The sequence below is a fragment of the Bubalus bubalis genome, chromosome 2 (genome assembly GCF_019923935.1).
Source record: "Bubalus bubalis isolate 160015118507 breed Murrah chromosome 2, NDDB_SH_1, whole genome shotgun sequence".
Classification (NCBI taxonomy): Eukaryota; Metazoa; Chordata; class Mammalia; order Artiodactyla; family Bovidae; genus Bubalus; species Bubalus bubalis.
This window is the reverse complement of record NC_059158.1, coordinates 131,425,358-131,451,121: the sequence shown is the minus strand read 5'-3', so window position 1 is coordinate 131,451,121 and position 25,764 is coordinate 131,425,358.

The following is a 25,764-nucleotide window of genomic DNA, read 5'->3' as shown; positions in this document are numbered from 1 at the left end:
TGAACCTGTTACTTATCTTGGTAAGGGAAAATCCTACTTTGACAGTTGAATCTCCAGTGTCTTGGCAAAAAAAGGGTAATGTTGGGATCATTATTGTGCTCTGAAGTCTAGTGTAAAGAGTATCTTAAACTGGGACTTGGTTAGGTTTGGGTGAGGGTCATGATACAATAATTTAGAATTGGTGGGCACTGCAAGGAGAGGAGTTTGGGGACCAAGTCTTGAGAAATGGAATATCTCCTGCCATATCAACAAACAAGGATGTCACAGTCATTAGTGATTCCAGCCCTCCAAGCACTCCAGAAGGAGAAGAATATCTGTGATCTGTCAGCCATCAGGCTGCAGCCACTCCCTACAGGGAGCCCTGAAGAACTCAGGAAGTGAAAAATCATAGGGTACTGGCCCCAGATAGCTGAGATGCATATGAAAGGAATGATTTCAGTGAGCCCAGACTCTTGCATCTTCCCAGACATAGAAAAGCACTAAATTCCTTAACTTGAGATATCTGGTTTTCTTTAATTCACAAAAATACTTTTGATGTTCAGACTACCTTCCTTTTGTTACAAATTTCTGTATAATCTGACTTCTCCCCCTGCCTCCTCAGAGCAGTTCTCTCAGGGTTACTTGAGATGCTGTCTCCAAGGCTTGAAGTCCTAAAAATTCTCACTGAATAAAACAATTCTTAGCTTTTAGGTTGTGACTATTTTTTTAGTCAACACACTTCAGACAGTGTTAGGATATAATTTATCATTGCTGATTTCTTTTGAAGAATTGATGGTCTTTCAGGAAGTTCCTGCAATGAACACTAAAGTTATTTGCAACTCTTATATTTCTGGGAAAGAGTTTCCTGGAATAGTAAAGCTATGGTGATGAAGAAATGGAATTGTAAAGGCATGTTAATGTGGACAGTAAGCTGTGTGAAGGTTTTTGAGTCTCAGTTCATAAAGGATATTGATCCAATGCAGGAAAACCCCAAATCTGAGTGTAGTAATGTGTGTTTGTATGTTAGTGCTTATCATTTGTGGGCTTGTGGCTCAGACAGGAAAGAATCTGCCTGCAATGCTGGAGACCCAGGTTCAATCCCTGGGTCATTCACATTTACCATTTGTAAGAGTGTCTCCCTCTCCATACTAGGAAAGAGAAGGATGACTCTAGATCACAAGAAACTCTTATCAATGGAGAAGGCACTGACTTAAATCTGTATAATAAACTGTACCCTTGTTTACCTGCTTTTTGCCTTCCATTACTGACTTCCCCCATTCCCTAACATCTTTCTTTGTTCTTTAGCTGAAGATAGTATTTAAATTGGTGGCTTGGGCCATCTCAGGGAGTTACTCAGTTGTCCTGGGCATTTCCCATGAATACATGAGGCATACATGTTACTAAATATCCATTTTTCTGTTGTTCATCTGTGTTTTTACTACAGGAGGTTTCAGCCAAGAACTCAAAAGGGTAAAGGAAAAATCATTCCCCTTCTTCCCTACAGAATCAATATTTCAATCAAAATGGAATGAGGACCTTGAATAAAATTCAGTAGTGATACTGAGTGGGATCCCATGAGACTCCTGGCCTAAAAGTTTTTCTGTGTCACCCATTTCTTGATTATAGGAAATAGGCTTCATCCAGCCTCCATAATATTCCCTGAGTTCCAATGAGCATGTTCAATCAAGCAGTTGCTAATCAGGGAAGGGAAGGGATGTAGAGACAAAGGAAGAGCAGCCAAGGAACAGTTGTGCAGCCATAGGGCAGTATCCTAGTTCCTCCTCAAGGGGTACACACAACAATATCTTTGAAGTGTTTTGCAGATACTGAAACCCCCACTGTAAGTTTGAATGACTTTATTAAATTCATCTGCAAATCTATGAGGGGCTTTGGTTACTTTGGGAAGAATCTTTGACTATGGCTTACAGTTCAGCTTTAGTCCAGGGAATGTAAGAAATTAAGGCTTTAACCTCTGGATCCTCAGAAGGCTTAATTTTAACAGAGAAAGTCCTGTTAAGTTCAGAGGAAAAGGGAGCAGGGAGTTTCAGAGAAAAGGGGAAGTTTGGCAAGATAATTAGTATAGAGTAACTGAGGGTATAGAGTAAGCATAGGTGGCATAGAAAGGATGATGATGGTGCCAGAGGTGGAATCTGACTAGGAGGAGCTAAGGAATGAGATGAGATGAGGCCAAAGATGGAGCCTGAGACAGCAAAGTCAAAGAGAAAGAGTCTAATGCGTCAGGACCCATTTTATCTTTTTTTAAAACTGTTTGTTTGCCTCCCTTAATCTCAACATTTTATTTTACAGAGAGGCAATTGTAGACCCTAATAACACTGGAAAGCCTCAAAATAACAATTGAAATAGGCATTCCATTCTGTTCTAGAAATTTGTGAGCCAATACAGTTTTCTTTTTTTAATTTAATTTTATTTTTAAACTTTGCATAATTGTATTAGTTTTGCCAAATATCAAAATGAATCCGCCACAGGTATACATGCATTTCCCATCCTGAACTCTCCTCCCTCCTCCCTCCCCATACCATCCCTCTGGGTCGTCCCAGTGCACCAGCCCCAAGCATCCAGTATCGTGCATCGAACCTGGACTGTGAAACGAGTTGCCAATACAGTTTTAAGAAAATTAAATTTGGAGATTTCAAAATTTCTCCATAATGACTGCTGATATTCTAAATTGCCTTTGGTCAGGTCAGGCCATTTAATTAGAAATGTGTATGAGAAAGGACCATAGTTTTTAAACATAAAATCAGTCAGAGTCCCTGTGGGGGTTAGGGAGAGGACTCAAAATATTAGATAACTGGAATCCCACTTCTCAAAGGTTTTTTTTCCCATAGAGTTTACTTTTGTATAATTTTTCAAACAGTTCAATACAAACAGCTTGAACCTCAAACAGCCTGCAAGCTAATATCAGCCAGTTCTAAGGAAATAGTTTGGTCCTAGAGGAGCCAGTCCAAGGGCTTTCCAGCCAGTTTCCATAAAACAGCCAGTATGCCAAAAGAATGGACCAACGGCTGAAAAACCAGGAAAGTTTCAATGAAGCAGCACTTCTTCCCAAAGGAATGGGCTGAAGGCATCTCAGTCAGCTTCAGCTGAAACAGTGTGGTCTCAAAATCAATCAACATGCCAAATGAGTACTCACATAAAGAACAGCACCTTATCCAGAAAGAACAGTGAGCCTGGAGAGTTTCAAATACAAAGAAGGCATGAACTGGGATACAGGAGAAGGACGTACATTCAGGGTCAGGGAGAAAACCAGTGAGCATCAATGGGCTAAATTATAGATAATGTCCCTGTTTGCTCACCAGTGCTGGAGCCATCGGGGTTTACTCTGGTGCCCACACAGACTATCACAATGTTAATATGAAACAAATAGACTATCAGATATTTCTCCAGCAAAGATGGGTTTATTTGAGATGAACAGAGAATTGCAATTCTGGGTCTTCAAATATGGTGAGCCAGATGTAAATCCCCACATGGCAAGGGGAGAAGAATAATCTTATAGAGAGGGGAAAAAAAGTTGGGAGGGCTGTAGCAAACAAGGAATCCATGATTTTTCATTGACTGAGTCCTAGCCAAGGAAGGAGGGAGAGTCTTTCTTCTTCCTGTTGGACTCTGCTCCTGTTACAGGATATAACTCCCTCTTCTAGTCTCTCAACACTACTTAATTGAGGTTTCTGTTTGCTTAAGTTTTTGGAGGCATAAAAAAACTTAAAATGCAGGGTTGTGAGGATATTTAAATATAAATACCCTCAACATGACCCTGGCTTATAGTAGGTACTCAATTAATGCTAGTTTGTTATTTCCCCTACAGCCTTCAAACTCAAATAAATGATACTGGATGAAGAAGGAAGACAATTTATTTTCATTCCTCTTTAGGATGGATTGAGTCCAGGATTTTCACAGTTTGCCTCAGTTTGGCTTCACACTTCTGTGTTCAGAGGGGATGCTTTATTTACCTGGATGTAGAATTGAATAAGTGTGAATTTCAAGGTAACAGCTTTGTAGCACTGACATTAGCATTTCAAAAAAAAAATGCCGTCAAATGACTGATGAGAAGTGTTTTCACACACTGCCTAATCTATTTTCACACATCTATGCTCCAGGCTGGATGCTTTTTATCACCTGTAGAAGGAACTGAATAGCTGTGAGTTCCAAAGCCAAGAAGCTTACACCATATTTTAGCATTTCAAAGAGAAATCAAAGGAGCCTTTAGAAAGCACTTTCATATTTCTCAATGTTATACCTGAGTTTTTCATGCTTCTAGGAAGTAAGTTTTTATTTAAGTTCAAAAAGAACTGAACTGAGAAATATTGACAAACCACTGTTTCACAAATGAGAAGGCCCTTAGAATCCATCTGGGCCCTTTCTGCCACAGGCTGATGTAGTGGTCATTCAGCCTCTTGTACATCTTTTGGGTGATGGAGAATTCATTCCTCAGGAGGCAGGTTCCCAATGTTGGACCATTCTGACTATGAAGATTTTCTTTCTTATTAGCAAACATTTGCTTCCCTAAATGTGTGCCCACCTATCCTAGTCATATGCTTTACAGTAATATAGAATGAGTTAGGCTCCCTGTTATGGAGCAACCCTTCAGATATCTCAGGACAGCTGTCACAGATTCCCTTCACCCTCACTTCTACCTATTCAGCATCTTCATTGCTTTCCTCTGTCCCTGATATGCCTTGATTGGGTTCCCTTCCAGATAACCTGGCCACTATTCTTCTCATGGAGTTTTGCATGTCACAGCTCCTCACAATGGAGGAAATGGCAACCCACTCCAGTATTCTTGCCTGGAGAATCCCGGGGACGGGAGAACCTGGTGGGTTGCCGTCTATGGGGTCACACAGAGTTGGACTTAGCAGCAGCAGCAGCAGCAGCTCCTCACAATAAGAGACATCCACAACAGACTCCACAGAGCCAGTCACTACCTCCTCTACAGATCTATCACTAAAATTATTCACTTGACCTCCACCAGTTGTTCTCAATACAGAAGGTGTGCCTCTGATTTTTAGAACCTAAATGGCACACCTTTTTCTCATTACTATTGAAGCTGAATTCAGTCTCTGTATTCCAATGCTGAATTAAATCTTGGAGACAGAGTTTGGGGTCAAGTAGAAAAGGATAGCTTTATTGTGTTGCCTGGCAAAGGGAGCCACAGCAGGGCAATGCCTTCAAAACGGTGTGTTGCAACATGGAGAAGGTAGTAAGGAATGTTACAGTAATGGTTCAAAGAGGGCATGATCAGCTTGGGGACATTCTTCTGATTGGTTGGTAGTGAGGTAAGTGGGAGTCAGCATCATTAACCTTCTGGTTCCAACCAGTCTGGGGTCTTCTGCTTGTGAGCATTGTACTGTTAAGCATTGTACTGCTTGTGAGCCTTGTACTGTACCTATTTCTCCGACTTATATCAACTAGCTTATATGCTTGTTGTGGAAAGTCAGGTCCAGCATTGGATAAAAACTGCTGATTGGGAAAATCCTGAAAGGGCTTTAGAATTAAAACCAGGAGAACCACCTGCTATCTTATATGCTCAGGCTTGGACAATTTCTAGGTCACTTTGTTGAGCAATTCCTAGGGCTTTCCCTAAGCCTCTTGATTCAAACAAAATTCAGCCTTGCACACAAAAATTGATGATTCTGTTCATACTATTAAAATTGACTTCATACTGGTTTTAAAGAAAATTCTGGTCTTCCTTTACATGTTGACTCCATCAGGTAGCTTTTAACTCTATGTTTATTAATGGACTGAACTGGGACTTTCCCTTTCTAGTGAAAAAGACCAGGATGTCCGCTCCAGATTTAGTTAATCTGGCAAACCAGTTCTCTTATACTCTAGATGAGTCGCCTAGACGGACAACATTCTTAATCTTCAACTCCAGCAAATGAAAGACCTTGAATGAAAACAAAACCATCTTAGTTTCTGCTATTATTGCAAAGAGCCAGAACATTGGAAAAGAGATTGCTATGAATTTAAGCACTTTAGGTACATTCTACCATTTATGAAATTTTTCTAACACCCTCCCACTTCTCAACAATGGAGTTCTGAGGATGGGGCTCTTCCCAGTCCTCTTAATCAGCTTGGAAAACATTCATCCAGATTAGAGATAAATATCTTCTAGTCCTAATTGATACCTGGACCGTACTCTTGGTTCTCAACTCTGATACTATAAAATAGTCTCTGCCTTGGAGCACTAAAACAGTTCCAATAGTGGAGATCTTTAATGAGCCTCAAGAGGTTTTTGTTTCTGAGCCTCCTCCCTTTTGTTCAGACCCCTTTGAGGAATACACATCCTTTTCTCCTGAGTTCCTCTGCCCCTGTCTATTAATTAGAGACTTCCTAAAGAAGTGTCATGACAGAATTTCTTTCTCCCAAAAGGGGGAAATAATTCTAGATATTAACAAGTAGTCATCAAAATAACCAACCAGATGAATTAAATAGTTTTGACATCTTTTATTTCTTCTGTCTCTGATGATCCTAGAGCTGACTCAGGAAACAATAATCATTTGTCCCTGTTTAATCAGCCACCACTTTCCTTATGGGCTAGATCTCCAGCTGACATTGGCAAAATTCACAGCTCACCTCCCATTAAGATTCTAATAGTCCCTTTAAAACCTCTTCGCACACTTAATCAGTACCCTTTAGGTAAAGAAGAATTTCAAGGCATAAAGCTCTTAAGAAGATTGTGAGACTTAGGCCTCATTATTCCTTGTACCAGTCTCTCTTACTGGTGAGAAAACTTAAGAGCTGAGGGTGGAGATTTGTCCAGAACCTCTGTACAATAAGCTTCCCCAGTAGCTCAGATGGTGAAGAATTGCAGAAGAATCTTCTGCAATGCAGGAGACCCAGGTTCAGTTTCTGGGTTGAGAAGATTCCCTGGAGAAGGGAATGGCAACTCGCTCCAGTATTCTTGCCTGGAGAATTCCATAGACAGAGGAGCCTGATGGGCTACAGTCCATGGGGTTACAAAGAGTTCATGACTGAGTAACACACTTTCTGTACAATAAACAAAGTTGTCATCCCTTGACATCCTTTTGTTTCTAAACCTCATATATTACCAATATCCATTCTTCCAGAAGTAAATTCTTTAATTGATTTGTTAAGTACATTCTTTGCTATTCTAGTTGCTAAAACTATCTAATACTTTTCCACCCTCACTTGGGAAGAAAAACAATTCACCTAGGCAGAAATGCCTTAAGGTTTTACTAAGAGTTATTCTTAATTCTCACAATCCTGGATGCTGATCCCAATGATATAAAGTTCTCTAGAGCTTCTACTTTGTTGTAAGATGTGGATAATTTGCTTCTTTGATCTCCTCCTCAAGCTTCTTCATAGGAAGATAACATCCACTTGCTAAAGCTTTTAGCTTAAAGAGGCATAAAGTCCCCAAAGAAAAATTTCAGTCTGCCCAAACTTAAGTTTGGTATTTAGGATATCCAGTATCAGAACAGGATAGATAAATGTAGGTATTCGAAGTTTTCCAAGTGCCAACTGTGAGGTTTTTCTCAAACTAGTGATTATTGTTGAAATTGGATATCAAAATTCTTATAGCCAAAACTTCATGTTCTACTCAACAATAACAACTCCAATTTTATGGAAAAAACTGGATGATATGGCTTTCAAGGCCTTAAAGGAAAGTTAGGTGAACCAGTTTGCCCTTGGGCACCCCAGTCAGCAGCTTCCCTTTTCCCTTTTTGTAGAAAAGGAAGGGAACTCATCCCAAAACATGTGGAGCACCATTGACTCATAGGGTATTATAACCAGCAATTGGACAGTGTGGCACGAGGATACCCCTCCCCCCCTTGCCTTTGACCCATTTTGGCCACTGATCTTCCGATTAAGGCCACTAAGAAAATGGTGGGGTTCGTTTAACCACTTTTGTTTCTTATGCAGTAGAAGCTGTCCTGAATTTCTCATCACACTTGACATTTCTCAATCAGCTGCCTCATCTCCTATGGAGTCATGTTGTTAATTGCCCCTCATACAACTTGTTTACATTGCAATAGCTTTAATCTTGTTATTCTCCTCCTACTGAAGTCCCTCATGACTTCTTAATTGGTGGATCACCTCTTGTCTCCTTGTGATGATCTATAGGAAGCTTCTCTGGCTAATACTCACTTCTCATGGTTCACTGATAATTCTTGTTTAAAAGGTGACAATGGCAAATACTGTGCTGGATATGCTATTGCAACTACTTTTCAATTGTTGAGGCAGCATCTCTACCTTGACTACTTTGGCCCAATAAGCTGAATTGTAGGCTCTTACACGGGGTTGTACTTTAACCAAGGAAAAGATGCCAATATTTATACTGATAGTAAATATGCTTTCAGAGTGGCTCATGATTTTGGAATGTTGTGGAAGCAATGTGGCCTCCTTACTTCTAGCAGAAATAAAATTTAAAAATGGCTCTTATGTTCAGAAATTATTGGATGCAATATGCTTACCTGCTGCTTTAGCTATTATTAAGATTCCAGGACATTGTAAATTGAGTCTCTGGAAGCTAAGGGGACTCACCCTGCTGATATTTCCTCAAGGAATATTATCCTTCAAGGAACTATCAGTGGCCAAACCACCAAAGGGATATTTCCCCAAATGATAACTTAGAAAAACTGGCTGGAGAAGCCCAGCAATTGGCCTCAGGAAAAGAAAACAAGATTGGAAATTCAGCAATTGTTTGTTTGATAAAAAGAGAAAGCTCCAGTTTGGAGTAAATAACTATCCAGTCCCACCCGAGACTCTAAAATTTCCAGTCCTCACCACTGTATATACATTAAACCATTGGTCTACTGGCAAAATAATATCTTTCATGAATCAATATTGGTGGGGAAATATTAACAAGATGGCAAAAAACACCTACCTCACATGCCCACTTGTCTGAAGTACAACCCAGGGAAGCTTGTTCATTCTGCTTTAGGACATTTTAAACTGCCTACTGGACCATTTAAAGTCTGGCAAATAGATTTAATACAACTTCTTCTGTCCAATGGATATAAATATGTTTAAACCATGATCTGTATATGTTTATGTTAGACTGAAGACTTCCCTTGCAGGTAGGCTATTGCCTCTTTTGTGGTTAAAGTCCTTTTGGAAAAGCTATCTTCCCTTCAAACTTCATAGTAATAAAAAAAACTCACTTACTAGCCAGGTGCTTTGACAAGTCTGTGCTGTTTAGCAGGTTTTGCAGAAAGCACACTTTCATTGTGCTTACCACCCTCAACCACTAACAGCATTATTAAGACTCAGTTGGTAAAATTTGTAGCAGCTCTCCAAATATCTTGACCCAAAGCACTGCCATTGGGTCATTTTAAATTCCAGCTCCACCCCTTTTGGAAATCATATACTCACTCTTTCTCTTTAAGATAGTCACAGGATGTCCAGTTCATTTGGCTCCTGCTTCTTTTGTCCTATAACTGATAAAAAGAGACAACCGAATATTGCAAAGTCCTTATTACTTCTACTAAAAATAATCATATTTTGGTAGACAAATCTTTTCACAGTGTGCTCTCAAAAAACAAAGACCTAAGCATCATACCTTGCAACCTGGAGATTTTGTCTAGTGAGAAAAAACACTTCCAGAAGAAATCTCTTCAATTTCACTGGAAAGGCTCCTATCAGATACTGCTAACCAACCCTTGTAGCACCAAATTCCAAGGCATATACTTTTGAATTCACTTCACACCCCTGAAGAAAGCGCCAAATCCTGGCTGGACCTGCATATTATCTGGTAGCCTGAAAGTAAGGATTTTCCAGAATTAAAGCAGATGGCGTTTGGTGAGGCAGCTTTCCCAAGATATCTGGACCAAGACTGATGCAAGTTTGCCAACAAGTCTTTAGTAATAACGTGGCCCTTCTGATGAGAAGAGATGTCTATAATTTTGATAATATAGACTTTAGATTAAAAGTGACCGAGAGTTCTCTCTCCTACCCTTTCTCGTTACTTGAATATGACTTCAATAGGTTTTCAATCTGTGTGCTATGAGACACTACACCCAGTAAAAGTCTTTCCTTTTTTCATCCTACTGAAGGACAAAAAGGTCCTGAAATTGGAAAATTTTATCTCTTGATCAGCAACACTTCAGAGGAAGATCTTGATCAAAGGGGGAAATGTAAACAATTAACAAAGAGAAACCTCTATTAAATAGAGTTGGAAGATCAGAAGGTGGGATTTCACACTGTGGTGACAACAGAGCCCAACAGGAAGAAGAAAGACTCCTCTTCTTTCCTGGCAAGGACTCAGCCAATGAAAACCCATATACTCGTTGTTTGCTATAATCCTCCCAATCTTCCTTTCCCCCCTATAAAATCATTCTCTTTTGCTTGCCATGTGGAAACTTGCACATGGCTCACCACAGTTGCAGACCCCAAATTTCAATTCTCTGCTAATCCTGAATAAATCCATCTTTACTGGAGAAATATCTAGCTGTTTATTTATGTTCGGCTAATAGACCCATTTTGCAATGTGTAAATCACAGTTGACATAGGTTAAATAATTTCCTTCAAAGGCACAGAATTTCTAAGTAGTACATAAGGGACACTGACATAAAAAAATGGAACATCAGTTGCTTCAAGTCTTAGAGACCTTTCATATTTATTAGGGAAGTAAGGGTAGCTGTTACAATGGGGGGAAAAAACCCCAAATCTCAATGGCTTAAGACATGAAACAGTAGTAATTGCTCAACTCTGATGTGGTTGTTGGATGTTTGGTGAATAATCTGCTCCATGCAGCCTTTCAAGGGCTATTTTCCTTCTGTCTCATGCTGCTACCATCTTCAATATGTGGCCACCAACATCACCACAGAAGGAAAGAGAATGGAGTGGAGATTTATATGTGCCAGGCCAGAGGTGGTGCATACCACTCTTACCCTCATTTCCTTCAACTTAGTTCAGTCACATGGTTCCAGACTAACTCCCAGGTGGCTCAGAAATGCAATTAAACTCTGTTCTTAGAAGGAAAACAAAAGAACTTTGGGGGCATATAATGGTGATTTTTTTTTCATTTTCTATGCTCAATAAGACACTATGTTACACATAAAGTAGGCACTTTAATGTGTATTTTCAGACTCAATATATGAATGAAAGAATATGTGAATGAATGATGGCTCAACCCTGCAGTAAAAACAAACTAGTTGTAAAAACCCCAGAAAATCAAAGCTGGGTTCCTTGGAACCATTAAAGTTAATGTTGGTTTATTTAAATCAGAGTGAAAGTGCGAGTTAATAACTGTAAAGGGCTGGGAACAGTAACTGGCATATAGTAACGTATATGTGTTAGTTGTTATGACTAGTGTGCTTATGGATTTCCCCTGGTGGTCTTCAGTGAGACATCTTCTGTCTCCACTGGCTCTGGTCTGTTTCCACTGTCCCTCCTTAACCAAATCCTAGGGTTTTCAGTAATAATTGGTATTGTCTCAGTTGAGAGGAGGTGCTCCCTTAAACATTTGAGAGGCTCTGAATCAATCATGATATTCTTAGTTGCTCAGAAAGACATTATGGCTTTTTAATGGACATTTAGCAAATTTGCAAGTAGAGGTCCATTAACATGCTTGTTTATGTCACTATTTGCGGCCATTAAAATTAATACATTTTGCTAATGATAGGTCAGTTTACTAAGTGTTGGATTTTTTCCTACAAAATTCTCTATGCTTTATGGGGGAAGCAATTTTATCTTCTAAAATACTTGTTCTTATTAGGCTTGTGTCCTCAGTGTGGGATGTCTCACTTACCAGTCTCTCTATTTAGCAGATTCTCCTTCTCTCTTGATGTTGACTTGATGTTGTCTACCCAGGACAAAGGGATATGAGTTCAGCGGTCTTGGGAGAAAGGGCTGAAAAACAATTAGCTTTTCTATGGAGACTGTATGATGAACATGAGAAGCAAGGTTTGAGATGCAAAAAGAGAGAAAGAGGCTGAGAGAACAAGGTCTCATGGAGAAGGTCGCATTTGAAATAGGAATGAGAGACTTGAGAGAGACTTTGCTGACTGAGCACAATGTGTCCAGCAATGAGGTCTGAGTTGGGAGCAACCAGAGACACGTCTTGGTCAGAGAGATCTGATGGCCTTGTGAAGAAGTCTGGACTTGGCTCAGTGGAAGTGACAGTCACTGGAGGTATTTGAACAGAAGAGTGAATTATCAGAGAAGCATAATTTAGCAGTTGAAGGACCTGGATTTGAGCAAAGCATTGATACAAGTGTGGAGACAATGGCAAGTTGCACTAGTGGACATAGTAGGTGAAATCAGGCCAAGAAGCTAAACGCCAGACCCAGGACCACCTCTTTCTCTGCATACACCAAACCCCACCCCTAAAGACTCTCAGTGTAGGGCAGAGTATGTAGCTAAATCATCTGGAAGGCTGTTAAACTCAGATATCTGGATCATACCTCAGAATTTCTGATTCAGAAGATCTGGGATGGGGGCTGAGAACTTATATTTATATCAAGTTCTCAGGTAATGCTGATGTTGTTGGTCTAGGGACACATTTTGAGAACCTCTGGGAAACACATCAACTTTGCTGAGAACCTGAAGAGTCTCACAGAGATGCAGTACCAAGCCCAGTTAGGCACACATGCACATTCGTCCACGCAGGTGTTGTCACATGGCAAAATGGCCTGAACAGAAAAGTTTTCTGGGCCTGAAGCTCCTCAATGGTGTCCCATTGCTTTGAGTCTCTTAGAGTTTTCAGTTCAGAGTCCCCACTAAAATGTAACTGACCTGCCTTTGGACTGGCTGAGAGCCATCAGATAGCAGAGCCTCTGAGAAGGGGACATGGCCAGGGACTGGGGAAACCATGCTAGCAGGAGGTGAGGGATTATTAATGGGGAAGAATGGTGGAATTATGGACTGCTTTTTCTGAATTCTTACAACCTTCTAATATTCAGGCCCCATGGAGTGATGGGTAGGGTGAAGAGAGGGGACAGGGGGAAAATAGGGATGAAGGAGAAAAAATAAGGAATGGATTCAGCAAGAAGAGGAAACAAAGGAGAAGGGGAATATAAAGAGGGAGAAAGAAAAAGGAGAAAGGCAGAGAGAGATAAAAGGGAAAGAGAAAGCTGAGGTCTTGACTGGCTGTAGCCTTGTTTGCACGAAGTTTGAATTTCAAATTCTAGAGTCTCTTCTCTTCATAACCACAACAACATTAAAACAAGAGTGGCTATTATTTCTTGTTATATGCCAGGGACTTTACACTTTTTCTTCATCAAAGTCTCATAAAATCCTACAAGGTAGGCTTTATTGCCTGCACTTTATAGATGGGGAAAGTGAAGCTTAGGTTAAACCTGGGTTAACCTGCAGCCCCACCCCTATCCCCACCCTTTGCACTTTTCCTCCTGTCTCACCCTCACCTGCAGGACTCTAGGTCCAGAGGGAAGGTGAGGGCTACGAAGCAGCACCATGGACCAGTTTCCTGGGAAACACAAGCTGCCATGTCTAGCTCTCAGCCATGCAACAGAGTGAGAGGTAGTTAGTTGCCTGGAAGTGGTGGGTAAGACAAGTTCATGGAGACTTACTTGTCCACATCACACCTAGTTTGGTCAGGGTTAGAGTCCTTCAGTTCACAGCCTGGGGTTCACTCCCTCAATCACTCAGCCACATCCTCTGAAAATGTGTCTGGACCATGAATAAGAAACTGATAACTGGTTGCCTGTGAGGCGGGGAGCCAGTAGACCTGGACAGTGGTGGGAAGGAAGACTTTTCATCGCTTCCTTCTTGTACTTACAGTATTTTGAATTATGTGGATTTTTTACTATGTGGTTTAACAACTCATTCAAGAAAGAATTCTTAACCTATCCATAATAAGCCATAGAGACAATCACACATTGTTTTTTGAAAATGGAAGAGAATGAATGCTTTTAGTTGCTTGGGATTGCTCGGAGGGATGCTGGCAAGCATTTCATGGATGGAGGATTATCTGAGCAAGCTCTGACACAGCCGCACTCTGGAAGAGAATCGCTGGGAGAGCAGACAAGAGGTCTAGATCCAAATCTGCTGAGAATGCACTTGGCATGGAAGCCAGGGGTTGTCAGGTGCACTCCCCCGCCTCAGAGGATTGTGCTGACCTAGACACACAGCTTTGTTGTCCCATGGCTGCTGTGCCAGCTCCACAGCCCAGAACTGAGTCTGCTCAGTGCTCCACAGGGAGATCAGTTCTCTCTGGCAGCAGACCCTGCCCCCAGGGTTCCTGTTGCATTGCCCAGGAAGTGGACTATCTCCCTTTTGGTCTGAGTTTGCCATTGGAGTTCTTGGATGACTGAGGGAATCGGGGTGAAGGTGGCCCCAGGGTGTGAAACTGGACATTTTGCTGATCTGGCTATTAGTGGTTTGGAGCAACATGCACACACTTCATGCCGATGGCTGCTAGAGCTGTATTTGCAACCAGAGCTCTCTCTTCTGAGCTGTATAGCATATGTCCAGTTGTGTCTAGGACACCTTTGTGTGGACACCTCACAGGAGCCAAGTCATCCATATGCCTTGAACTAAACTTATCATCTCCCCCGCTTTACTCCCTTCCTCTCCTCAGCTCACATTCTCTCTTGGTAATAGCCAGAAACTGTAGTGTCATCCCTGACTCCCCCTTCTCCATCACCTCTTCATTTTCCTAAACTGCAAGTTACACTTCTGCCTTCCACTATTCTGGAGCTGTATTGCCTGTGGGAGAAATTCCAAATCCCTTGGCATTTCTTCCTGTGGCTTGGCCCTCACCTGTCTCTCTCACCCCATCTCTGACACCTGCCCCTCCATGCTGCCCTGCTCGCTCTCTGATTTTTTTTAAAAACCTTTTAATATATTTTTAAAAATTAGTTTTTACTGGAATATGCTGCTGCTGTTGCTAAGTCACTTCAGTCATGTCCGACTCTGTGTGACCCCATAGACGGCAGCCCACCAGGCTTCCCCATCCCTGGGATTCTCCAGGCAAGAACACTGGAGTGGGTTGCCATTTCCTTCTCCAATGCATGAAAGTGAAAAGTGAAAGTGAAGTCGTTCAGTCGTGTCCGACTCTGTGCGACCCCATGGACTGCAGCCCACCAGGCTTCTCTGTCCATGGGATTTTCCAGGCAAGAGTACTGGAGTGGGGTGCCATTGCCTTCTCCACTACTGGAGTATAGTTGCTTTATAATGTTTTGTTAGTTTCTACTGTACAGCAAAGTGAATCAGTCATACGTAATCATATATCCCCTCTGTTTTGGATTTCCTTCCCATTTACGTCACCACAGAGCACCAAGTAGAATTCCTTGTGTTGTACAGTAGATTCTTATTAGTTATCTGTTTTATACATTGTAGTGTATATACGCCAATCCCAATCTCCCAATTCATCCCTCCCACTCTGTATTCACATGTCTATTCTCTACATCTGCTTGACTTTCCATCCATTCTCAACTGGGTCTGCTTGTCTTTAACCACTCAGCTCAGGGGCCACACCTCTGTGGGTCCCTCCTGATCTCCAGTCTGGGTTGGCGCCCCATCCATGTGCCCCCACATGCCCCCTGGCACATGCCTCTGTACAGCATTGGTTGATCTGTGGGTCACTGTTAGCCTCTCACTTCCTGGGAAACCCTAGAGGGTAGGATGCACAGTCGTGTCATCTGTGAGTCTTAAGAGCCCACCACTGTGCTGGATAACAGATGGGTCTCAACCAATGTTAACTGAATGAAACAAATTACCCCTAACCCCTCATGCCATTGGGGAGGAGCCCAATACCACGAAGTGGGCTGGTGAGGACCCTGAGTTAGACTCTTGTTCACGAGCCTGAGCCCAGGGCTCTGTACACTGCAGGGTGGGCTTTGCTGTTGATTCACAGTTCACAGGAAGTAGAAATACCAAGTAAAAGTTATGTTATCAGATCTATTTTTTTCCCCTTTCAATTGACTTTCCCTGAATTTCCAAAGTTTCTACTGCTATGAAATTGAGGAAGAAAGTAATATGAATTTACTGGAGTCTTTACGTTGAGACAGTTTCTTCTCTCATCTTCACATTAAAAATAACAAATCTCTAGTGTGGAGACCTAAAAGCCCATTTCCTGGCCCAGTAATTCCTGTCATATTTCTGGGACTGATTTCGCCGCTAATTAAGGATGTATCATAGCAGCCCTGCTCACATACACCTCTCTCTTACTGACAGGACTGGCCACAGGAGAAGAAAGTGAGAAACTGTCTAAAAATAAAGCAAATCTGCAAACCCGCCCTCAAGAAAGTTATAGGTTTCCCTTTGGACTTGAGTGGGACAGATGGAAAGTGGAGGCGGAAGCTTCAGAGAGCTGTAAAGAGGTGCAGAGCTCCTGAGACTGTCCTTTTCCAAAGCCATCTGGCTTCTCCACTAGACTCCAGGCTCCTGTCTTTAAGGGCCACAGATCCCAGCCCAAAAGGGAGGAGACAATTTGATGAGATACCACATCTCTACTGACTCTTCCACCTCATCAGCTAAGGTGACATCTCCCCATGGGTGGGGAGGGTCCCAACCTGCCTATGATATTTGATGTCAAGATAGAGGCTATAGCCTGGGTAGTTTAAACAACAGAAATTTATTTCTCACAGTTCTGAAGGCTGGAAGCCTAAAATCATGCTGCCAGCACAGTCAGGTTCTGATGAAGATCTTCCTGGCTTGGGGGAATGGTCACCTTCTTAATGTGTCCTCATTGAGAGAGGGAAAGAGTGAGAATGCGTTCTGATGTTTCTTATAAGGGCACTAAACCCTCATACAGTCCCACCTTGAGGTGAAATAAAATTTACATTTTATGGCAAGACAAGAAAAATTTAAACATAAAAGAATTTTCTCTGCCCTTTGGCCTTCTCTCTCCCCCATCCTGTGCATTGTGTGCCTACATAATGCATTGATCAAACCACCCCCATCAGCAAAAATACTGGTTTAACTGTAAAGAGCAACATTCTCCTTGCATTAATAAGACAATCCTTAAAAATAACTTTCCTTCTTGATCTTGTAAGGGGCCACGATGACACTTAGATCTTGATTGTGTAAACTGTCAATAATATGTCATTTAATTACAGCCCTCTGTCTCAAAAAACTAATATAACTGATTTCTAAGGGTTGGAACAGTATTTAGGGTGTATATTGTGTAAAAAGCTTAAGGTTTGTGCTCTTCGCTTTATGTAAATCACACCTTGATTAAAATGAAACTATGTGAGAGGAAAGTCTTAAGTTCATTCTAATGCAAAAAATTCAGAAGTCTTGTAGACTTTTGAGTATCTCCAAATGTCAAAAATCAAGTGTATATCTTAGGTTTTGCTGATCCTGAGAGGTCTTATTCCTGACAAAAGGCAATTATTTGTTAATAATCATACGGTTTAGTGATGAGGAAGCAATATTTTAAGCATTTATATCCTAACATATTATTTTGGTTGTATTACTGGGTTCAGTACATTTTAAGAAATGGGGTTTGGGTTGATATGTAACACATAAAGTCCTGTTTAAGCCTCATGGTTACTTCACACTTTTCTTGTGTGAACTGGAATTTGATTATGTGTGAAAAGAATCTTGTCCAAGGTTGGCACAGGGCAGGTGCTCAGTAAATAACAGGATTAATTTGGTTTTGCCTCCTGACCCTCTCTGTGGATCACTCTAGTCCATCTGGGATCCCAGTCAGTCCTGCAAGCTCCCTCTTGTCCAGGGTGGTGGCTTAGATCCTTGTTTGAGGAGAGTCCTGGTAAGATTACAGTTTCCAACTTTGTCTTCTGGGTTGTCATCCTGTGAGCAGGAATATCAATGTACTGGGGGTCACACAGTTTACACCTCCTGTCCAGCTGCATGACTTGGAGGATGTCCTTGCTCCAGGTCCCTTATTTATAAAATGGGGATGAGGGACCCTGAGGCAGGCTTGGGAGTGGAGAGTAGAGATGAGACTGGGCAGAGCAGGATGTGCTTGGGGGACCCTGAATCCAAGAGCAGACTTGATGAGGCTAATGCCAAGTCCCTCTTGCCTCTGGTGGCTGATTCTGGGCTTCAGGGCCATGACTGAGCCATAGTCAGGGCCTAGATGTCAGCCCTGGGGGAGGCGCTGTGGGGGGGCCAGTCATGGGCCTGGTGGTGTCTAGCATGATCCAAGTACAGTCTAGAAGGAGCTTGGTCGGCAACAGGTATGCCCTCTGACCCTGCTCAGGGGAACTTCCCCAGCTGGATGGCTTAGTCATATATTCACTTCTTTTTTTTTTTTAGTGTGTTTATTGGATGCCTGTAGTAGCTAGGCACCATTCTTGCGATTATGAGTGGGAAGGGGGATATAAAGAAGATAAGACTATCTGCTCCCACGTTTGAATATTAATATAGAAAAAACTATGAAGCACTTCTGTATGCCAGGCCCCAGGCTGACAACTTGTAGTGAAAGTGACTTATGATATCATATATTGTGATAGCCTCATTTGCAGATGGGGAAACCAAGGTATAGGGTGCCAGCTGACTTCACAAATCACACCATTGGTAGATGGAGTGGAGCCCAGAAGTCTGTCTGTTCATTTTTGTGTTTTTGGCTGGGCTGGGTCTTCATTGTGGTACACAGGCTTTCTACAGTTGCAGCACATGGGGCCTTCTCTCTAGTCGTGGTATAGAGCATGGGCTCTAGACTGTGTGGGCTCAGTAGTTGTGACATGTGGTCTTAGTTGCTTTGTGGCATGTGGGGTCTTAGCTCCCTGACCAGGAAACAAACCCTGGTCCCCTGCATTGGAAGGCAGATTCTTAACCACTGGACAACCAGGGAAGTCCTGAGTCTTCACTTAAAAAAAATTATTTATTTTAATTGGAGGATAATTACCTTATAATATTGTGACGGCCTTTGCTGTACATTAACATTAATCGGCCATAGGCATACATGTGACCCCTCCCTCTTGAACTCCCCACCTCCACTCTCCCTACCCCATCCCTCCAGGTTCTCTCAGAGCACCTGCTTTGGGTCATACATCAAACTCTCACTGGCTATCTGTCTTACATATGATAATGTATACATTTCAATGCTATTCTCTCAAATCCCCCATCCTCTCCTCCCATTGTGACCAAAAGACTGTTCTTTATGTCTGTGTCTCCTTTGCTGCCCTGCACATAGGACTGTTGGTACTATTTTTTTAGATTCCCTGTTGTTGTTCTGTTACCCAGTCATGTCCAACTCTTTGTGACCCCATGGACTGCAGCATGCCAGGCTTACCTGTCTCCCACAATCTCCTGAAGTTTGCCCAAGTTTATGTTCACTGCATTGGTGATGCCATCCAGCCATCTTTTCCTCTGATTCCATATATATGCATTAATATACGATATTTGTCTTTCTCTTTCTGGCTTGTTTCAGTCTGTATAATAGTCTCTAGGTTCAACCACCTTATTAGAACTGCTGAGTCTGCACTTTTAAGAACTATACTCCACTGCCTCCTCCTATGGGCATTGTAGGGGAAAAAAAATGCACAACCAGAAAGAAAATCACATGAAATTCTAATCTATGGCAATGGTACCTGTTATCAATATAATAAGAAATTTTAGAGGATTTTTTCATATAAATATGAGCAGATTCCAGGCATATGTCATGGAAGGTGGTTAAGTTTGCCTGTCCCAGAGTGGGATCCAGATTTTCAGCGAATTGTCTTTCTGCACACTGGGCCTCCAAGATGTTCTGCCCATGGTCCATTCCTCATGGCCCTCCCTTCTCTGGGAAAAATCCCCATTTTCTGTGTTTGGGCTGAATTGTGTTCCCCCCAAATTCCTATGCTGAAGTCCTAAACCCTAGTGCCTCAGTATGTGACTGTATTTGGAGATAAGACCTTTAAAGTGGTTACCAGGTTAAAATGGGCCCTCATCCAATCTGGTGAGTGTCCTCAGAAGGAGAGGAAATTAGGACACACAGCGACACCAGGGATGTTTACCACAGAGGAAAGTCTAAGTGAGGACACAGTGAGAAGGCGGCCTCCTGCAAGCCAAAGAGAGAGGCCTCAGGAGAAAGCAAACCTCAGACACCTTGATCTTGGACTTCTAGCCTCCAGAATTGTGAGTAATGACTTCCTGTTGTATAAACCTCCCTGTCTGTGCCATTTTGTGAGGGCAGCCATAGCTAGCTAAGACCCTCTGCCTAAGCATGGCTGGCACCCCTCACAGGGATGATGGATGGATGTGGAGGATTTAAGAAACTTGGCTGGTTTTCCATCAGAGGAAATTCCAGAGATTGTACTAGGTGTGGGGAGTTTCCCAGTTTCCTCCATCGCCCATCTCCTAAGAAGTCAGTTGGAACAAAGTGAGTACAAGTAGGCAGGTCAGATGAGGAAGCTGGAGCTGGGGATTCTGAGAAGAATTTTCTCCAATTTTTTTGGAGAAGTCTGACTGATACAGAGGCCTTTGTGCTGAATTTGGGACAAGAGAAGAGCCTGAGCAATTTGGGGTGGCCAGGAGGGGTCACACAAAGTGGCAGTGTCCCTCCAACTCCAACCCAATCTGATGCCAGACACTGGGACCACAGACAGAAGGGCTCAGAGTATCAGAGGAAAGTCTGATTCAGACACTTGTCCCAGTCCTGAGCACAGGAGAAGGTGAAACTGCCCTGGTGCACCAACTTGCTGACCACCAACCCGATCTCTACCACAACCAACACAGTGTACAGCATCTCAGATTCGAAACTGTCAGACAGTGGAGGTGCTGCCTAGTCACAAAGAGGTAGAAAGACATCCTCTCCTTTTTCATATCATCACAAAGACACAGTTGGGGAGGGGAATAGTTACCCCTCTCCCACTGATTCTTTTGGCTGGTTCTGTAATTAAAATGACATAGCCAGATTAACCGGAGAAGGCAATGGCACCCCACTCCAGTACTCTTGCCTGGAAAATCCCATGGATGGAGGAGCCTGGTAAGCTGCAGTCCATGGGGTCGCTGAGAGTCGGACATGACTGAGCGACTTCACTTTCACTTTTCACTTTCATGCATTGGAGCAGGAAATGGCAACCCACTCCAGTGTTCTTGCCTGGAGAATCCCAGGGACAGGGGAGTCTGGTGGGCTGCCATCTGTGGGGTCGCACAGAGTCGGACACGACTGAAGTGACTTAGCAGCAGCAGCAGGCAGATTAACAAGAGAAAATCAAATTAATACATATATATATGGGAAATTCACATGAGCATGAGAAATTCCAAGGACAATAAGGCAAGATAAGGTATACTTTATATGGGCCTATGTAATTTTGGGAATGGGCAAGTTTGAAATCCACAGGGAGGGATCACAGGCTGAAAACTCATGCTGGAGCTGCTCTTGCAGTTTTGATTCTGAGGCAGAATTTCTTGTTTGAGAAGCCTCAGTTTTGTTTCTAAGACCTTTGACTGACTGGGTGGGGCCCACTGAGACTAAGAGCTTAATCTGCTTTACTTAAAGTTGACTGATTGATTGAATATGTTAATCACACCCACAAAATATAGGATACAGTAATTCTCCTACATATGAATGCCCTTTTCAAGAGTGCGTAAGTCTAATTTGTTCATAAGTTCAACAAAGTTAGCCTAGGTATCCAACTAACACAGTCGGCTATATAGTACTGTATTGTAATAGGTTTATAATACTTTTTACACAAATAATACATGAAAGCAAACAAAAAATAAAGAAAACATTTTTAATATTACAGTGCAGTACCTTGAAAAGTACCGTAAACAGCTGACATACAGGGGGATGTTCACATCTTTGAAAGCTTGCAACTTGAAGGTTTGTATGTAGGAGAATTACTGTACCCTCCTAGCAACACCTATATTAGCATTTAGTTAGATTAATGGGGACTACAGCCCAGCCACCTTGACACATCAAAATTGATCACATCAGGCTCCACTTTCTGCAAGTACCCCCATACTTGTCCATAGCCTGACATAAAGTTGAGTGTTTGTAACTTAATTGTTTTCAATTTCTTTTTCATTTACATTGTACATCTTTTCAGGATGGGTTCCAAGTTTTGTCTCAGAAAGGTGACATTTATGAGGCAGCCATTGCAGTTACCCAACAGGATTTCACAGTTCTAGGGCTCTTCTGAAGCAGATCAGAAGACCTTTGGAGAATGAACCTCCCTCAGAATCATGGAGAAGTCCTGTTAAAAGCAGGTGGCTGGGTTCCACCCCTAGGGTTTCTTATTTAAGTCTTGGTGCTGAAGCTCCGATACTTTGGCCACCTAATGCAAAGAACTGACTCTTGGAAAAGACCCTGATGCTGGCAAAGATTTAAGGCAGGAGGAGAAGGGGACAACAGAGGATGAGATAGTTGGATGGCATCACTGACTCAATGGACATGAGTTTGAGCAAGCTCCAGGAGTTGGTGAGGGACAGGGAAGCCTGGCATGCTGCAGTCCATGGGCTCACAAAGAGTCAGACACGACTGAGTGACTGAACTGAAATCTGAACTGTAGTGGTGCTGCTGGTCATGGGCTGCACATTGAGAACCTGAGCTTAGGATGCTTTAGTGACAAGAAAACATATCCCTCAGCCAATCAGGCTTCAAAGTAAAGAGGATTGGTGATCATTACAAGAAGGGAGCCTGGAGGTAGGGCAGGTTGAGGGTTGAGGGAGCCTGTAGGTTATCTGGGACTTAGTTCCTTTTGATCTCTCTACTCCAGCTCTTTGTGGCCTTGGCTTCATGGTGGCAATATGGCTGTGTCTGCTTCAGACATTATACCCTTAGTCCACATAGCCACTGGGGAGAGAGCACTGCTGAACCAGTATTCCAGGCCTGAGTCCCCATTGCCTCCACTCACACTCCGTCACTTTAACCTGATTAGGTCCCGTGTCCACCTCTGAACTAATGACTAAAGCCCAACAGGGCACAACCTATGTGCTGCATGTAGGAGAGGTGGATATCCTGTGAACTCTGGATGCTGTTGGGAAGGGTGAAGGGGGAGCAGATGCTGGTAGGGGGACTGACCCCTCCCAATTTGTCTGGCACCTTCCTGGTTTTAGCATTGAAAATTCTGTGTCCTTTGGAACCCTTCAGTCTCAGGCAAACCTGGATGATTTTCATGACAATGGCCATTGAGAAACTCCATCAAAACAGACCAGCAGTATATATTTCTCTACAGTGGTGTGGTAGGGAACCACAGAGGGGGTGGGGAGACCAGAGAGTTGCACACTGTAAACTTGGGTAACCTTCTTAGCCTCTGTGAGCTTGGTAACTGGTCTAAAAAGTGGATAAAAATCCTCAGCTGTGTTATTGTGGGGATTCAGTGAGGTTGGGGATGAGGGCCTGGAGCACATAGACAGGAACCCAGTAAATCCGTAATTACTCAGAACCTTGGCCCAATGCCTGGCCAGAGCTTCCTAAACCTAGTTCCATCAGTCCTGGTGAAGCATATTCAAGATGATGCAGGAAAGAGAGTATTTGTATAAATGTTCATCAGTATATTACTGAGGGTGCCTGGGACCAGACACAAAGTGTATGTGCTGCTTCATTAAGAACTTTTCACATTAATGATTTTCTTTTTTCTTCGCACTAAAGCTAAAAGAGAATTCTGTTCCACTTGTCAGAGGGCTTCTCACTGTAATGGGTATTTATGGTACCCATTATGAGCTTCACCTCAGAGAGTAAAGGAGAATGAGGAGGTGAGATGTGTGCGTGAGGGGGTAGTCCTACCAAGAGAGTTGCTCGTATGTCAGATGTGAGGGGTCTCCAGAAATATTCCGAGCTCTGAAAAATCTGCTTTCTTCCTGGATCAATGAGGCCAGGATCCTCTCTATCCAAGAGGCCAGTGGCAGGGTAGGGGGCTGAGAACACCAGGACTCCTAGGATGAGAGACCAGGCCTTCCAAGGCAGGATTGTCCCAGCTCAAGGATCTTATCAACACATTTAGAAGACAGAGCTGGTGAAAAAAAAGGAGAATGCTATTGAGGCCATGGGTTCTGATACACATCCTACAAGATTGTTTTCCTGAAATGAACATAGACTGTGCCTTGTGCTTTTCAATTACAGGAATAATAAACATGCTCTTCTCTCGATCAGCTTTCCTAACTACAGGCAGTGTTGTTAATTATAAAATGCCTCACATGAACTCTGAATACTGTCCACATAACTGTACCATAAAACCTATATTCAGACTGTTATTGCTAGTGTTAGCTTTGAGTGACTGGAAGGAGATTAGATTTATTCTAAGAAAATCACACATACACACACAAATGCAACAGATTTATTGGACCTCAACAAATGTTCTTTTAACAAAATCATATTTTAAAATACTCCTCAAAAAGTGGCCTCATTAAATCTTATACTAGATCATGTATTTAAAGAAAATTCAAGTTAAGTGGGTCTATCGTCTTCTCTTTTCATGAAAGCTGATCTTTTAAATTAGCAATTGCCTGAGAAGTATCAGTCTTCATTTTTTCCCCCAGATCTGTCTGTCCCTCATTGCCTCTGGTTTCTTGATGAGATCCTCATCTTAAACAGTTTGCTCAGTTTTCGAAGTGGAAACTTTTATGCTGTCATTGATCACATTTGCTGTGTAATTTGTTTTCATGTGTGTCCCTTCTAGACCCTGCACTCTTCCAGGTACAAATGTCATAGTGTCTGTGTTCCTAGGGCCTCAGATGATGCTCAGAATGATGAGCACTTGATGATTGCTGAGTAGAATTGAATTGCAGCAATCAGACTCCAGAGGAAGCCTCTGATGAATAATTCAATTATGTGTGTGCAAATTCAGAGGCAATTATTATTGATTCTCATTTGCTGTAACCAAGGGTGAGCATGAGAGTAAAACATACTTGTGGTAAGTCCTGGTAATATAAATGTAAGCAGAGCCCTAGCTTGTGAACTTGGATATTTTCCCTCCTATGGTTATTACTCAGTATTCCCACCTGACTGGTGAAAATTAGGACTGTGGACAGAAAGACCATGTTGCCAGGCCTACAACACTAGGGTGAAGACAGACAGTGAAAAAATACTTTTGGTAAGCCCTCACACTGGCCACCAACTTAAGTCTCAGGCTGCCCTGAAGTGGTTCCTGATTATGGGGCCCAGGGTATGCCACTCCAAAATGTGTCTCAATGGCATATTGATTATTTTGAATTAAAGTTACTTAAGAAATGCCAGTGCAAGAAGACACTCTGGCCCTCTTTTCTGTCTCTTTGAAACAGGAAAAAGTCTCTCATGTGAAAGGTGCCCTCCCACTCCCACTCTGGGGGGTATAAGGACACTTTATCACCAAAGATAGGGAATTTGGGCTGAGAAGCCTGTGTTAACAAATCTTGTTATTACTTTAATTTATTGCCTCAAGCCCAGATTCTCTTTGTTTCCCTAGTAGTTCAGATGGTAAAGAATCTGCCTGCAATCCAGGAGACCTGGGTTCCATGAAGGTGAGGTTGCCCAAATGTTGTTACCACAGGAGCCAGGGAGCCAGTCCACCCAACCATACCCTCATCTCAGGTGGGTCTTTGGGAGTAGACGAAAAGTATAAGGGAGTGATTCAAGCAAATAATCCCCAAATCTTGAATGAGCCTCACTTAAATGGGTGGGGCTCTGTTGCTGACTTCTGTTGGGGGAGGGATCCCCACAGTGGCCTCCTCTAGAAGTTGGCTGAGACTGACACAAGACCATCCTCTCTTCCTTGACACCAACAAAGGAGAAAGAACCCACTAGTCCCTAACAGCTGCTCATCAGTAGTTCTTCCTTCCTTCCCTCTCTCTTGAATCATGGACAGAGCACGTCTTAGAAGCACCCACAAAGTGGACATGAGCACTGCAGGGGTCAAGAGTGTGGCTTCCAGAGTCACAGAGACCTGGCTTTTGTCCTTACAAGCAGTGTGACCCTGGGCAAAGTACCCAGTTTCTCTGGGTCTCAGTTTCCTCATCTACCAAGAA